This window comes from Anser brachyrhynchus (genome assembly GCF_964034855.1).
Source record: "Anser brachyrhynchus genome assembly, chromosome: 3".
Classification (NCBI taxonomy): Eukaryota; Metazoa; Chordata; class Aves; order Anseriformes; family Anatidae; genus Anser; species Anser brachyrhynchus.
The window spans coordinates 83,692,906-83,709,200 of record NC_137696.1 but is presented as its reverse complement, the minus strand read 5'-3'; the positions used below and the strand labels follow the sequence as shown (position 1 = coordinate 83,709,200).

The window sequence follows — 16,295 nt, the reverse complement described above, 5'->3', positions numbered from 1 at the left end:
GCTCAAGTGAATGGAGTAAAGCTGAAAGTCATACAGTGTTTCACAAAAGGAGACAAAAATAATGCCAAATTGTTGTCAACTCTTCTTCCAAACCTAATGAATTTACAGTAATATCTTCTTAATTTGAAGTGTTATCCAAGCATTCCATCCTCTCCTGTTTTAGAGCTGTTTGCTGCTATCAATTTAACACATGACAACAGCACCTTCTCACGAGCTCCAAACCTCACTGTTGGCCTCACTTTGCTCAGGTAGTGCTTAGTTTCTCCTAAAGCCACCAGGGACATGTGCTATTGATCAAGAGTGTTCATCAATGGCATATTATCTAGCTTAAAAGTGTTTGAAATCACAACTTGACAATTTGGAGAGTGACTTTTCACTCGGGCACATAATGACAGGACAAGTGGGAATGGTTTTAAACTAAAAGAGGGGAGATTTAGATTAGATGTTGGGAGGAAATTTTTCACTCAGAGAGTGGTGAGGCATTGGAAAGTGTTGCTTAGAGAAGTTGTGGATACCCCATCCCTGAAAGCATTCAAGGCCAGGTTGGATGGGGCTCTGGGCAACCTGATCTAGTGGGTGGCATCCCTGCCCATGGCAAGAGCATTGCAACTATATGATCTTTAAGGCCCCTTCCAACCCAAGCCATTCTATGATTCTATGAGTCATTGCATTTTTCTATGCATAGAATTATTACTTTTTAGTGAAAATGAAAAAAAAAATCAAATATCATTTGTCTTTATTAACATTTATTTTCTTCTGCTTGGTACTCCATTTTATTTTTTCTTTTGTGTTTCTGTGCTGCTTCATGTTTTATAGCACATCACACGAATAATGGTCATATGCCTTGCACCTGATTGTTCCTGTGCTCAAATTTGCTGGAACATTTGCTGGAAAGTTTCCAGTGTTACAAAGGCAACAAATAATCTTCATAAAATAGAACAGATGACAGGCACCTTTGTCTTTATTACAGCATTGTTGCTTTAGAAATCTACAGGTGCTAAGAAAAAGATGGAGCTTCATTCTCTGAATCTTGTAACTGTTGCTTGTTTCACACAGTGTTAAAAACTACGGTAAATATGTCATACTTTTTGACCCAGTATATTGGGTTTATTTGTACAATTGCCTGTATACTTCTGTTTTCCCACTTAGTTTATTAGAATTTTGCAGTCTCAAAAGTAATCTTAGAATGGCAGCAGACAAAAAATCATATCCTGGTATATGTTCACAAGTAATGAACTCATATTCAGTTATCATCCATCAAGTTGCTGGGAGTAGTCATGAGAACTGAACAAGATTTTCTTATCAGAGAAGGCCTCAGTTCATGCAAAACAGGATAGACCCAATAGAATCATAGAATCATTTAGGTTGGAAAAGACCTCTAAGATCATCTAGTCCAACCTTTAACCTAGCACCGCCAAGTCCACCATTAAACCATGTCTAGATCTACATTTATTTTTTTTTAAGACCTCCAAGGATGGTGACTCAACTACTTCCCTGGGCAGTCTGTTCCAATATTTCACAACCCTTTCAGTGAAGAATTTTTTCCTAATATCCAACTTAAACCTCCCCTGGCGCAACTCAAGGTCATTTCCTTTGTCTTATCACTTGGTGCTTGGGAGAAGAGACCGATGCCCACCTCGCTACAACCTCCTTAAGGTAATTGTAGAAAGTGATAAGGTCTCCCCTGAACCTCTTTTTCTCCAGGTTAAACAACCCCAGCTCCTTCAGCTGCTCCTCATAAAATTTGTTTTCTAGACCCTTCATCAGCTTCATTGCCATTCTTTGGACATGCTCCAGCACCTTAATGTCTTTCTTGTAGTGAGGGACCCAAAACTGAACACAGTATTCAAGGTGCAGTCTCACCAGAGCCGAGTACAGAGGGACAATCAGTTCCCTAGTCGTGCTGGCCACACTATTCCTGATACAAGCTAGGATGCTGTTTGCCTTCTTGGCCACCTGAGCACACTTCTGGCTCATGTTCAGCCAGATATTGACCAATAATCCCAGGTCCCTTTCCACCAGGCAACTTTCCAGCAACTCTTACCTCAGCCTGTAGCACTGCATGGGGCTGTTGTGCCCAAAGCGCAGGACCCAATACTTAGCCTTGTTGAACTTCAATAGAGCAGCTGAAGGATAAGTGGGAGATTATACAGTTCTTAGGATCTAGCTTCCACAGATATTTTTTATTTTATTTTTTTTTACTTCACAATGCTGCAATATGCACCAAATTGGCTCTCATCTACCAAAAAAAATCTGAGTAACAGCATATGACTCCCTCCAAATTTGTTATCACCTTGTCTTTAAACCATGAAGTTCAAACACTACTCTACTGTAGACTAAATTGTAAATTCAATCAAGTCATTTCTTTAAGTTGTAAGAAGAATATATATATATATAGCCAGAGATAAATACATCTGGGATGAAGATAAATAACTACATACTATGGTGAAGAGCAGAGGAGTTGCCTTAAAGCCACAAAAAGATATAAAGTAACATCATGACATCATGCTAAGACATTTTGAGACTGAAGTAGGAAAAGTTAATCAATGTGTTGCACAACGAAATGACCATCTTTGGAAGTTGTGCAACATTCAAATTTAGTCCAGACTATTGTTTTCTTATTTGAATCACACCTCCTACAAATGTTCACTCACGTAAATCAGTTCTTGACCCACAAAAAATATACTGAAGAATATTATTTGGGTTACAAAGCCAAAACAATGTGAGTTAGGAAATGCCAGAATCAATGCTGTTTGTCAGTCTTCAGTCTACCCTGATGTGAATGTGCATGTTAAGTCTTTAATTACATGATCACATACTATTTTTCTCAAAGGACCTCTGACTCACTCAACACAAAATTTGGAAAGTTCTCAGTGGATAAGGAAAATAAAGAAACAGTCATCCATAAAGCACTATTATCCTGAAAGAAAGCTAAAGACTTTTCAGACAATAGTACAAAATTGATACAACAGAAATTGATTTTGTCTTGACAGAAATGAAGTGGGTGAATATTCATTAGTGGCCTCAAGGTATATAAATAAAAATAAGCATCTGACATATGGAATTTACTTTGATTGGAATTATCCTGTTTTCCTAATCATTTCTTTAGAATATTTCAGTACTTAAATTCCAGCAAGCTTTAAATAGATCAAGCTGTGTGATTTCTATTAATGTCTATAGTATTTACTCAAATATATTTCTCTGTGCCACCACAAATTTTCCTCCATATTGTGTTTGATAATAAAGATGATCATGCACAGTTTGAAACAAATAATGGTAAGACAGCCCAGTTACATACACAAATTATAAAGTAAGTAATTGTCTTTAGTTGTATTTAATTGCTAGGCAGCAGAGCAGCTGGAGAAACAAAAATGCTGCTAATCTTAGTGCTAGGCAATAGTAGGAGAAATATATTGTGGACGAACAGGTATTTCCAAAACATGGAGCACAGCTAGAAGATCATTAGACATAGGAAACCTGTTCCAATTCAATCTCATGATGTAGTATTTTTCTCTGATTATGATTTATTGTCTTATTTTATGAAGATTATTCACCATCTGGAATAGTGCATGGATCTCCAAAAATAGGAGGCAGAAGGCAGGATCTGAAAAAGAATGCTATTCACCCAAGTACTTAGCTCATTTATTCTAGAGGATACCTTGGATAACACAAAAGCAATCAGTGCCACCTCCCATGACTTTTGACAATGTCTTCTGAAGACAAAAAAAAAAAAAAAAAGTGAAGCAATGGCTTAAAAGTCCTCTTCTAGACTCTTAAGGCCGTGTCACTTATGATAGGTTATTATAGGTTTAAAGGTTGGACTAGATGACCTTAGAGGTCCTTTCCAACCTGAATTATTCTATAGGGAGAGCTAATATGTGATATATTCAGACACAAGATCCTTTTCTCAGTTCCTTGCCATGTGGTAAAGTTTCAGTCATCTGACCATGATTTTTCTGTATTAAGTGTTTGATTTATGATAATTTTGAGACCAAGTCTGGTTAGCTATTTCCAAGGATAAAAATGGAAGAAAAATAGTTTCATTATTTTTTGTGGGTTTTGTTTCTGTTTGGGGGTTTGTGGGCTGTTTTTGTTTGTTTGTTTGTTGGTTCTTCAAAGTAATTCTTGGAATTGTTTAAGTAGCTCCAAACAACATGGAAGTAAAAAGGCTGAGATTTGATGTTTAGTATTGCTGCAGTTGTTATTAACAGGGAAAAGGAACAGGAACAGGAACAGGAACAGGAAAAGGAAAAGGAAAAGGAAAAGGAAAAGGAAAAGGAAAAGGAAAAGGAAAAGGAAAAGGAAAAGGAAAAGGAAAAGGAAAAGGAAAAAAGGATGTAAGAATGCTCAAACTCAGCCGACTGAAAAAAAATAGCTTCTCAGAATTTTAATTCATAAATGGTTAATAGTGTAGCTACTAACTTCTCTGGAAAATACATTTAAACTGAGAATGTTACATGTCAGACCTATGTAGACTGAGAGGGACTTTCTCTACAATTTCTTCTCCCGTGTTCTACAGGTCACTCTGGTCTCTCGCACTGGGAACCAAGAGCACTAAGACTGTCTCTCTTGCACATTACATTCTCCAAGCTAATAATCAAGGTGAAGGCTGATTCGAATAAAAAAGAGACAAGATTAACCTACCTTATATTATTACAGCCGTTACATAAACTGGGGATTTATTGGACATTTCTAAGCTATTAGATTCTATGCAAGCCAATAAAGTTCACTTTCATCTGTAACTAATCAGCAGTTTAACTTCCATCATAGACAGGCCTGCTCAAACTGATTCATGAGTTCCTGACATAAAGTTTGACTACTGCATCTACAAAGTTACTGTACCTGCTATTGCTACAAAGCAAAGCTCCCAAATCAGAAAGTAAGTTTTCAAGATAATGACTTTTCTGCCTAGCAAACCAGTATGGTATGAACACACAAAGCAGGTCTAAATGAAAGGAATAAAGAGTGAGAAAGTCATGTGGTAAGGTTCCTCCAAATGATTTAAAAACTAGGGCATGTAATTCTCATTGGGTTTTCTGAACTTTGGACTGTGTTAGAAAGAAACAAGGAAACAGAAGTACTCCATTACTTCTGTCTAGTTACAGATCTATTTCAGGTTTTGAGAAATAGCTATGTTAGCTTCTAAGTTGAAATAGCTGGGCAATCTTTCCATTGTGCAGTTTGTAGGCACTTAATTTTGTGGAAAACAATTTCATTTCTGTCTTTCTAGTTTCATTCTAAGATTTCTTATGCACATCTTAATTACGTCTCAAGTTTTCTGTACTGCTCGCTAACTTGTTTTGGTTTTATTTTGCCTGCAAAGCTTTTGACCTCTTTTGCTCATTCTATGTTTTCTTGTCAAAACCAGTTACAAAATGTAGTTAACTTTGGCTTTCTTTAAAAAAAAAAAAAAAATCTCTAAATAAGCATGAGATTGAACTAAAATTTAATTATTGGAGGTAGGATAAAAACCAGGGTACTTAACAAAAACAACTACAGAAATAGATTGTTGAAGCAGAAGAGACGTTAGACCTAGACATGTCATGTTATTATTGTTTGAAATTTGAAGCAGCTGAGCTTTGATCCTGCAAAGGTATGCTCAGAGACTTGGCTTAACTCACTAAATCAATGGAGCTCTTTGCAATGCAAAATGACAAGCAGGTGCTCACTTTTTAGTATTGTAGCCTAAATGTTCATATGAAAAGCCACAGAGTCACTGATGAACAATTTTTAGAGAAGCCATGGAAATCATATTAATTTGAACTCCATGTAGTTCTCCGCTTGTGTTTTTTGTCAAAAAAAAAAAAAAGAATATGTAAGAGACCATAAGAGATCATCACCTTTCACAATGTACTTCCACACGACAATTGTTCACCACAACCTGTCTTCTGATGCTTTTGAACCATTAATTGACATTCCACAGAAACTGATGTAAAAACAATTTCAGTTATTTATTTCTGTGGGCTTTGGCTCTCTGAGTAAATTTACAGAAAAAGTCTCTTTTCTTGTAAAGAAATTTGGAGAAAATAAGACAATGGTTGTCCCAGCACTGACTCCCATCATGCTTAATCTCTGTAGTTACCTGCTTCCATCTGAGCAGTTCTCAATAGCTTAAAGGTAGCAGACAGGGAGGGTTTAGTAGACAAGCCATGAATACAGTTTGGGCAATGCGTGGTATAGACAGCAGCTCTGTGAAGAAGGACTTGGGGGTGTAGGTGGATGAAAGACTCAGCATGAGCCTATAGTGTGCAGCTGCAGCTCATAAAGCCAACTGTATTCTGGGCTGCATCAAAAGAAGCGTGGCAAGCAAGTTGCGGGAAGTGATTTTCCTTCTCTATTCTGCTCTCATGAGACCCTACCTAGAGTGTTGCATTCAGCTGTGGGGCCCCCAGCACAAGAAGGACATGGACCTGTTGGAGTGAGTCCAAAAGAGGGCCACAAGGATGATCAAAGGGCTAGAGCACCTCTCCTGTGAAGACAGGCTGAGAGAATCTGGAGAAGAGAGGGCTCTGAGGAGACCTTATAGCAGCCTTCCAGTACCTAAAGAGGGCCTACAAGAAAGCTGGGGAGGGACTCTTTATCAGGGAGTGATAAGATAAGGAGTAGCGGTTTTCTAATAAAAGAGGATAGATTTAGATTATACATTAGGAAGAAATTCTTTACTATGAGGGTGGTGAGGCACTGGCACAGGTTGCCCGGAGATGCTGCAGACACCCCATCCCTGGAAAAGTTCAAGTCCAGGTTGGATAGGACTTTGGGCAACCTAATCTAGTGGAAAGTGTCCCTGCCCAAAGCACGGCAGGGGGTGGGTCAGGGGACTAGATGATCTTTCTATGATTCTGTAATTTTCAGTTCTATAGGAAAATACACATGGTGCTAGTGAGACTATTCTGGTTTTTGTTTTACTTTTTTTTTTTTTTTACTTTGCTTTCTTAACTTCTGGCAGAAATGTAAAGTGATAATCTTGGTTTATGAAGGGGTAATGAGACTTGAACAGTATGAAAACAAAGAAGTCTAAACGAGCATTTCTTGAAACTATTTGTAATTTCAAAAGTTGTCATTTTTAAAAAGCAATAGTTTTGTTTGTTTGTTTGTTTTTGCTTTTAATTCAGTGTTAAGTGTTTCTGTATTTATTCATTCTTCTTCACTACTCCTCTTTCTCTTTCTCATCCTTCGCTGCCAGACTATAATGAAATACCAATGGATATTTTTCTGGAGAAGTTTAAGGAACATTTTGATATTTTTTATTATGGATAACCTCCTTTCCTTACCCATTCCATTCATGTATTTGACTCAGGAATCTTCTATAGGGCCTACTCTAAAACTTCTGGTAGTACAGTAGTGTCAGGTAACACAAAGGTTCTTTTACAGTTTTTATAGAGGTGGAATACTTTAAATCCTGTGCGTATACACAGAAAAATATCCTTTTTGCAATGTAGCTATGCTGTCTGGGTAAGTGTTACAGACTGCACCAGCTTTATCATTCTTTTGGTGGCATAAATCACTTCTAAGTGAATGACATACTAACAAAAGGACAGGTATCTGTTGTTTGGCACTGCACTTTTGCAATATTAAGAGCATTTCACTTCAGAGAAAAGTTTCATACAAGTGGATTTAAGCATTTTATAAATCTCTGCAAGAAAGGTCTTCTGCATATAAAATATATGCTACATCAATTAATCTTCTTTGGTAGATGAGAGAGAAATGTGGCAAAAGTCACTTGTCTTGTGGATAAAACATTTTACTGTTTTTAAGGAATAATAAGAGGAAACTGTGAGCAGGCAATAGCTGTGAGGTATATAGTTCACCCTTATACATACAGATGAAAATTCTGGGGCCAACACAGGTGAGGCTTGTAATGTGTAGCACTATAGAAGTGTAGCAGAAATACATTGCTGCTATATATATCAGAGACAACAGTTCTCAAATTCTATAATAATTCTTTCCATAAAGCTCAGCCTGTCTTCACTGTTTGCATAGAATATGTTTTTCCTCTAAGGTCCTGTGGCCTTGGGTAGTTTTCATTCTGCTAGTAAGTAACCTGATCATGCAATCCCTATTCAAACAAATCTGGTTTTCATTTTTATTAAGCCTGTTCTGCTATCTGTCATATTTACCTAAACATAGCTGCGGTGTCTTCAAAGGACTGAAGATACAGACATGAATGCTGGGCCAATATTCTTCTAAACCTTGATTTGGGAAATGGTCATGAATTCTTTATTCAAGTAGAAATTCCAGAAAGAAACTACATTTTTTTTCACAGAATCTCTGGAGGTCATCTGGTCCGATCCACCTTCTCAACCACGGAATCATAATCATTCATTGCCTTCTTTCCAGAAGAAGTCGCAATATGTCAAAGGAAATGTCTAATTAAAATTGTAATAATTAGCTGAGCAGTACAAATTGATTACCATTTAAAAAAAATGTTGAAAAATAAAAGAGGTATGATCTTACATAATATTATATTAAAAATGTATTTGTCATTTTAGGAACTTTATTAATTTATCCATTGGATACTCAACACAGATAATTTTAAATATATCATGTATATTTTACAATATATAATTAGTATATATATATCATATAAAAACATTCTATATGCAACTATATATTTAAAATATATATTATTAGTATATTGGGTATTATATTTAACCCAATATACAGAAAGCTACAATAAGATTGTCCACATTCAGCTATTTAAGTTGATGCTTATTTCATACAGTGGACCAGATGATCTTGAAGGTCTTTTCCAACCTTAATGATTCTGTGATTCTATGAGGAAGGTGCTAAAAATTTTAGTACCAATAAGCAGGTGTGAAGAAAGATGTGTAATGTGACAGCTTTGCCTTTGTCAAAACAAAAATCTGGCACTTGACTCCAAATTGTGCCAACTGTCCAAAAATTGTCCAAAATTGTCCAAATTACTCTTATAATACTCTAGATCAATATTCTCTAAATATATACAGAAAGACGATTATGGTCTTAATTTTTTTCCTGTGCTTAACTCTACACATGTGAGTAACAGCTCAGTAGAACTGCCAGCATGCAATTTACTAAATGTTTGTTGTGGTTCCTTTAGAAACTTAGCACATTAAGGAATGGTGACAGCTTTTCAGTATTTTGAATTGTAAAGAAACACAAAGTGATTCTAGTTATTCATTTATACAAAATGCTTGGCTTATACTGTAAATTATGTTAAAATCTATTTCATGTCTTGAAGTTGGAAAGTGTTAAACCTTTTTTTGTGAGCTAAGTAAATTTATATCATAATTGTTACATAAAAACATGAAAACATAAGAAAAATACAGAGAAATAGCAAAAGCAAAAATAGCAAAAAGAATTGAAAATGAAAAAAAAAATCTTAGATATGATGAATGCCATTTCAGATAGAAGGGTGAATTAAATTATTTGATATTTTAAAAATAACAGAGAAAAACTTGTGGTGGAAATAGATCTCAGCTGTTCTGATGGACAATGTGCATTGGCTGTCAATCCTCTTCTTAAGGATGCTAAAAGAGAATCTAGGTTCAGATAGTGGTTTTTATATACATATAAAAATAATTGTAATAACAATACTAGCAGTTCACATTAGTCATATATTTCTTTTTAAAAAAAAAAGTTCATTTTGTGTGCTAGCTGAATTTATAGGAATCAAAAGGTGAAAAATGTTATAGAAAGTGAATCACTTTCAGTTCTTAATACAGACCACTATGCAGTATAATGTGATCTTTGTAATAGAACATTTGTAAGTCTTGAGCAGTTTTTCAATAATATTTAAATTGACACTAGAATTTACAGAGATGCTCATTGGGATTTTTTGTCCCTGTTCAAACAAAGAAATGATCAACATCTAGCAAGTTAAGGTAGAAGGGCTTTCAGCTCTCAAGAGACTAGTCCTGTTTTTTATATCATGCAGCCTGATTCCCATCTAAAGGATTTACATAGTATCAAGATAAATTTAAAAAAAAAAAAAAAAGTTTTCTTGCATGAAGTTGGAAAAAGTTTAATCTTGCACAGGTTTTCTCAGCAGACCAGAAGCATCCAGGGAGCTTGTCATTTGGAGACAACGTAGATAATGTAGTTAGTTTGGGTCCAAAGCCCTCCAAATAATTTACATGTGCTTGTTGCTAAGTTCATAATTAGTTCTGCTGAGTTTAGTGTGACTACTCACAAGGTTCAAATGGAAGACAAAAAATAAATCCAACAACAAACATTTCCTACTCTAAATTCAAGGTAGCATCCAAGCCTCGCAGAAGGTTTCTTCTACTCTCAAGTTGAACATTTTAAGGCAATATAACTAGGCTGGCTCTATGCATGGGAGAATCTACTTCTTATCTTTACAGTTATCTCCAGGTCAAACAATATATTTTCTGATTACCTAAAATAAAGCACATTGGCAGGAAACCTCCAGCACACTCTTTCTCAGGTGAACGTCATAAACACAAAGCTCTGAGCTCATAAGATTTGATAGATAAAAGCCTTTCAGGGTTTGGTCTCATGCTTACTCCTTTTGTCTTTTATTCTTTGTATTCTTGGCTGACAAGCTGAAACAGGGAAAAAAGAAAAGTTACCCCCCCCCCCCCCCAACATCTTTCCATAATGACTTACTGCTTGTTGGCTTGGATGCTTTTCTGAGACCACTCACTCCACTTGAGTTCTGCACTCAAACAGACATGTGCCCTTCCCATCATAGGAAGCAAAGACCAGTCAACATCCAGCTTGGTAGCCATGTTCAGGAGCTGGGCTTCAGGTTCTATAGTCTAGTTTAATAGAGATGACTAACTACCAAGTGCCTGCTTGTAACAGAAAAAGAGATGTAGATTCACCCTCCTCTGGACTCGTTTAAGCACTAAATTGTTTTACTTGCTGATAGCTGCAAAATGCTCTTCATTCATTCAAGGGAACATTCATTCAAGGGAACACTTGACTTCATATTGCAACTTTCACTTTTCAATGGAACTGTTACACCTGGTTCTCAGTGTGTAGGATTTAGGCATTCCAGCATTAAATTGCAGTTGCCTGAGCCCTTTTCTACTTAAAAAAGATAACACTGAGCGCTGTATTCTTCTCTCCTCCATTTTTTTCTTCCACTAGAAAAAAAAAAAAATATATATATAATAATAATGATAAAAATACCCTTGAGAGTTACATTATAATCAACATACTACTGAAAGAAAAAAACATAATGCTACTGAGAAAAGTCAGAATGAAGTGGCCATTTTGCTGCCTGCAGAAATCCATAGAAGACACATATGAGTTCTGAGCAGACAAAATTGAAGTTAACTGCTGTGTAGGATTTATTTCAAAAAGTGTTTAAGATGATTTCACCTCAGAGATTAATGCTTAAAATGAAGAGAATTGAATAGTTGCAGGATGGAAAGTTGATTTGTGAAACATAATCTGGGATGGAAACTTTCAGTTTGGGAAGGGATTGTAGTATGCTAGGGTAATTTTAGGGCTATTTTGCATTTAGATAACGCACCTGTGACTTGATGGAGAAAACTGATGAAAAAAAAAATGGGTAAGGAAATTATTTAACTCAGGAGCAATGCAATTATTGAGAAATAATTCATACAAGCAGCATCCCTTGGATTGGTAATATAGGTTCCTTAACTTCTACCTGTTGAGCATAAATGCATTTTATAAAGCATCCTTCTCACCTGTGCTCAAATAGGACAAACCCTATAGAGAAAATCCCTTCATTCAAAGGAACAAGGTTAGAACACCTTCACTGTCATGCCCACACTGCAGAAAAAAAGAGAAAAGATAATGCTGACCTTCATGGCAGCCAGGACAGTGTCCTCACAAGTTCTAACATCTCAGAGGCTATATGCAAAGTTAGCTGTCTACTCACAAAGTACTAAGCTAATAAATAATATGATTCGATTTAAAGAATTTTGATTATTTAGGGGATTCAGTAAGTACTGAGCAAATAGAAATCATCATAGGGAAATGTAGACCATGTTGGGAAATACTTGGTAAATAGAACAATTGTATGGTACACTGGAAAGGAAAGGGAATAAACTGAGGAGAAGTAGTGATTGGTTTAGTGCACAGGCACAGGGAAGCTATGTTTCTCTTATACGGATGACCCACTCCTTCCCACCTTCAGACTGGTCTGCCATAAGGAAATATTTGCAGTGTGCTCAGACAACGCACACCTTGTAGAAAAGAGTGACCCTTTAACTCACTGAAGAAAGTTTTCAGTTCCTCCTTCTACTTTGTTGCCATAAGGCCATCTCTGGCCACTTATTCCTCCAAAGTGGTTTACAGTGTGTTTTCCTGCCACTGCTAGTAAAACCCACAACTGATTTTTGTTATTTACTCTCCTGGTTTTTTAACCAGTCTTCTCACTGCACTCTTCTGCTTATAAAAAATGCATCTGCCAAAATAGTCTTGTCAGTTATTATAGTATGCTTTTCTCTGTTCTGAAGCTCTACTTTCTTGTCCTATTTCCCACCACATCAGGGTCAGCCATTGTGTTTTTGACATTGCACATCACATCACCTTGGACCATGTCCATCTTTATTTATTCTTTTGCTATGGAGGCAAACATCTTTGAAGTTTCTCTGAGGTAGCCTCTTAATCCTACAACAGATTCCTGAAGTTGATCCATATTGAGCCAGTTGATCCGATTCTCTTCCCGTCAAGACCTAAGGACACAATGTTTGGAAAGAAGTACTCTGACATAAATTCAAGAGCAAACCAGATGTCCGATATAAATCTATTTTAAGCTTTCTAAAACAGCTTGGACATGCATACTTAAATACATTATCTTATTTCTGCTGTCTTTGTTTTTCTTCTTATCTTTTGCTGCATTCTTTTATCTTGGTTCAGACAAAATATTCCTTGTGGCAAATTTTCCATGTGTATGTGAATCTTCATGATGCAAATACAGTCAAATTTCTGTTCAGATGGGTTATTGCAGGAACCTACCAACATATATGTTAATTTCCATATTATTATAGAAACTATAACTGAGTTGTTCATCCAAGCACACATGCTTCTGTAAAAGAAAGGCTCCTATGCCCGTGTGTTTCTTGCAAAATGCTAAAGAAGTTTGAGCCACCTAAACTCAGTTATAGAGTAGGCTCTGTGCATCATCTATTACATAAGTCATCACTTTTAACACGTAAGTGTGAGGCAAATTCCACTGAACTGTGGAATTTATAATAAAATATTTTGGATATAACAAAGTATTTATGATTTCCATATAATGTAAATTTTCTGTGCATGGTATTTACAAACATTTAAAAAAAAAAAGTGTGACAATTTTTCTGGTGATATGCAATAACATAGCTTGTTATAATATTGTACTTATCAGAAAATGAAAACTTCCATTTGCAGTCTTAACTTTACCCTTTTCTACATATGTTTTACAGTACAGATGCAAATTACACGTATTTCATTATTTCTCAGGTAATGCAATGTCCTCTAACATTATGTATTTTATCTACATATTAGCTAATATTTTCAGAAGAAAAATTAAATTTGTCTCTAAAAAAATGAAAAAAAAAATGTTAAAAACCCAGTCTGAGAACCCAGTTCCATGGATGCAGCTGAAGAAACTTACCTCCAATTATTCCATTTATTATCCCTTAGAGCATCAAACTTGCTAGCCCAGTCCACATGCTCACTTTTGCAGGTAGAAAGTCAAAAACACCTGAGCAAACACATATGTTAAGCAGCTTGACCTTGACTGTGTACTACATACTTTATATTAGTGATATCTTTATAAAGTGTTGTTTAAGCAGAGTTAATGATTCCTAGCTGAGATCAGACTGAGAGCTTGTGAGAATGTGGGTGACTGAGAGCTGATGTGATACGAGGTGGAGCAAAGGCACATGCTCACTTTGGATTTCCCTGAGGGGGTAAACAGAGACATTGTAAGAAAATTCTGTTGGAGGATAGGAGGTGGAAAGAAATGCCCTTGGTAAGCACAGATAGGTGGCAGGTTTTGTGCTGTTGTCTATTTTCAATATTTTCTATAAGACACTTCCCAGGGTATCCAGAAAAGTCCCTAACTGGGACATTTCACTGTAGCAGCAAGTAGATGTTAATTCCTTTTTAACTTAATATGTTTTTCTGCATTACAATTTTGACCTTATAAGCACATATTTAATGAATGTTCTTAATTTTAAGGTAAGGGTATGCAGTGTCACCATTACCACCTGGAGCTGTGCTCCAAAATCCCCCATGTATTTGTGGCAGGCCTCACTGCATCTTCAGCAGTCCAAACAGTTTTAATGCAAGAGGCGCCACTCACTTGAAATCCTTGCCTTGCACAGCCAAGAGCTGGGAATATTCAGAAGGCTTTCTCCTCAGTGTTGTTGGTGAATTTGGCATAATCCAGAGAAAACCAGAGGCTAATCAAGAGCAATACTGAGGCATTTAGTGATACAGTCAATAACAGCAAAATCTTTTAGTGTGAGTGAAACATAGAAAAATCAACTTTTTTTTCACATTGTTAACCTTTAAAAAACAAAACCTTCTGCTTAAGTTTGAAAAGACCTAAACAACAACTGAAATACCTAAAGGGTTAAAAATGGCTGGGGTATGAAGGAAAGGCTATGAGTCTATAAAATCTTACATTTCTCATTTTTGGTTGTTTCACTAGAGTCCAGGGCAGAAAGCTATGGCAAACATATGGTAAATCTGGGTAGACAGAATGCAGAAAAGGGCTAAACATGTTGTGCCTTTTTGATATTCTAACTGCATTGCCTCCTTCTGTTGCTTCTAATCACATCTGACACTCATTTAGTTAGATTAATCTGATAGATTGCAAATGTGTATCCAGGGTTGTAAATGTAATTGACATGTGTTAAAAATATAATCATACTGGTCTGAAGTATATGTGTTTTGTCCTCTTAAGGGCAATCCTAATTTTTTGACCTGTAAGTCAAAAATAGTGGTTTTGGTTTGCATTCCAAGCATTTGTAATTTTATTTACTACATTGGTTCAGATTTGATATTTTTACTTGTCATGGCCAGTGGCTGTGATGTACATAGCTGTCATTCAGTAGTATTAAATTGTACTTTTTTTCCTCTCTGTATTATTCTTTTTTGTGAATTTAAGAATGTTCACATCAAAAAATGGGTACTTCTCTTTGAGCTTGATAGAAGAGATTATGGTTCTGTTCCTAAAATCATTGTTTTTCTTCATCACTGTAATATTTATGTATAGTTTTGCATGTTACCATGTCACTTTATCTGACAAATATTAAATCATCACTTTAACCAAGTAAGTAAGCTGTAATTTCCATACTTTCTTAAGTATTTTATTCTGATATTTTCTTTACAACAACATTTTCATTAAGTATATTTGAACCTGTGTTACTGAGGATTTATTCTATTTCCCGGATGTTTATTTATTTATTTCTATCATTTCATATTTGCAATGCTCTATTTGATCCTGATTCTGAAAGGTGGAGAAGATTCGTATATCCACCACCGTGCATTCTTCTTGTATCAGCTCAGCTTAGTCTATAGACAGGGTGTAGAACATTTCTGATTTCATCACACTTCATACTTCTAATAACAATACGTTTGTGCAAAGTCCACAGAGCAGATTAAACATAGACAGGAAAGTGTCCTAATCCTTTGGTTTTATTTAATGTTACATATTTTTTTTAAGATAACATTAGGTTTTTCTCTGTGTTAAAGATTTATTTATTTATTTATTTATTTTTGTATAATGGCTTTAGATTTTTCCGCATAGATTTTTCTGTCCTTTAAAATAATTATTTGGGGAGTTTGCTTTTATTTTGAATCAGCAGATCAGGCTTTTCTGGCTGTTATGAGTCAGAATAACGCTTTGTAGAGAATTTAGCTACACTCAAATCCCATTCATTTCTATTCTATGTGAGTAAAACTCAAGGAAATTTTGTGTGATTTTTTTTTTTCTGGCTGCATAATGTATGATTCTATGTCTGAGCAGCAGTCATACAAGAACCAAATTGCTTCAGAGGTACTCCTGCTCTTATTTTTTGTGTTGTGGAACTTGTGAGTCTTGCATTTGCTCATCGAGACGAAGAAACACAAGCTTCCCCAGTCAGGTAGGGGTCTTAATGCTTGTTTATAGCAAGGCAGGCTCTAGGGTTATTCAGAAACAAAGCTTCTGACCCCAAAGGTAATACAGATAAGTAAAATATCAGGAGAGATTCAAGCCAAAAGTGAAAAGTCTTTCCTGTACGTGGTGTTTATATGGGTTAGGGTATTTTAAGTGATCTGTGTTTATATTGTCACAGTGTTCACAGAAAGTGAGGAAATAAGAAAGGTCATTTTAGACAGTTTAT

The 16,295-nt window shown here is 35.8% G+C and overlaps 1 protein-coding gene and 1 long non-coding RNA gene across 4 annotated transcripts in view; one reads left to right on the top strand and one right to left on the bottom strand.

Annotated features, from left to right (window-relative positions):
• The window catches only part of FUT9 (fucosyltransferase 9), a 120,398-nt gene that overhangs the window by 66,798 nt on the left and 37,305 nt on the right, over positions 1–16,295 (top strand). The gene's annotated exons all lie outside the window — the stretch shown is intronic.
• LOC308193626 lies at positions 11,125–14,714 on the bottom strand. The gene is made up of 4 exons (XR_013949821.1): positions 14,591–14,714; positions 13,574–14,366; positions 12,763–12,932; positions 11,125–12,653 (listed from the first exon to the last, which is right to left on the bottom strand). It is a non-coding gene; the product is annotated as an uncharacterized lncRNA (long non-coding RNA).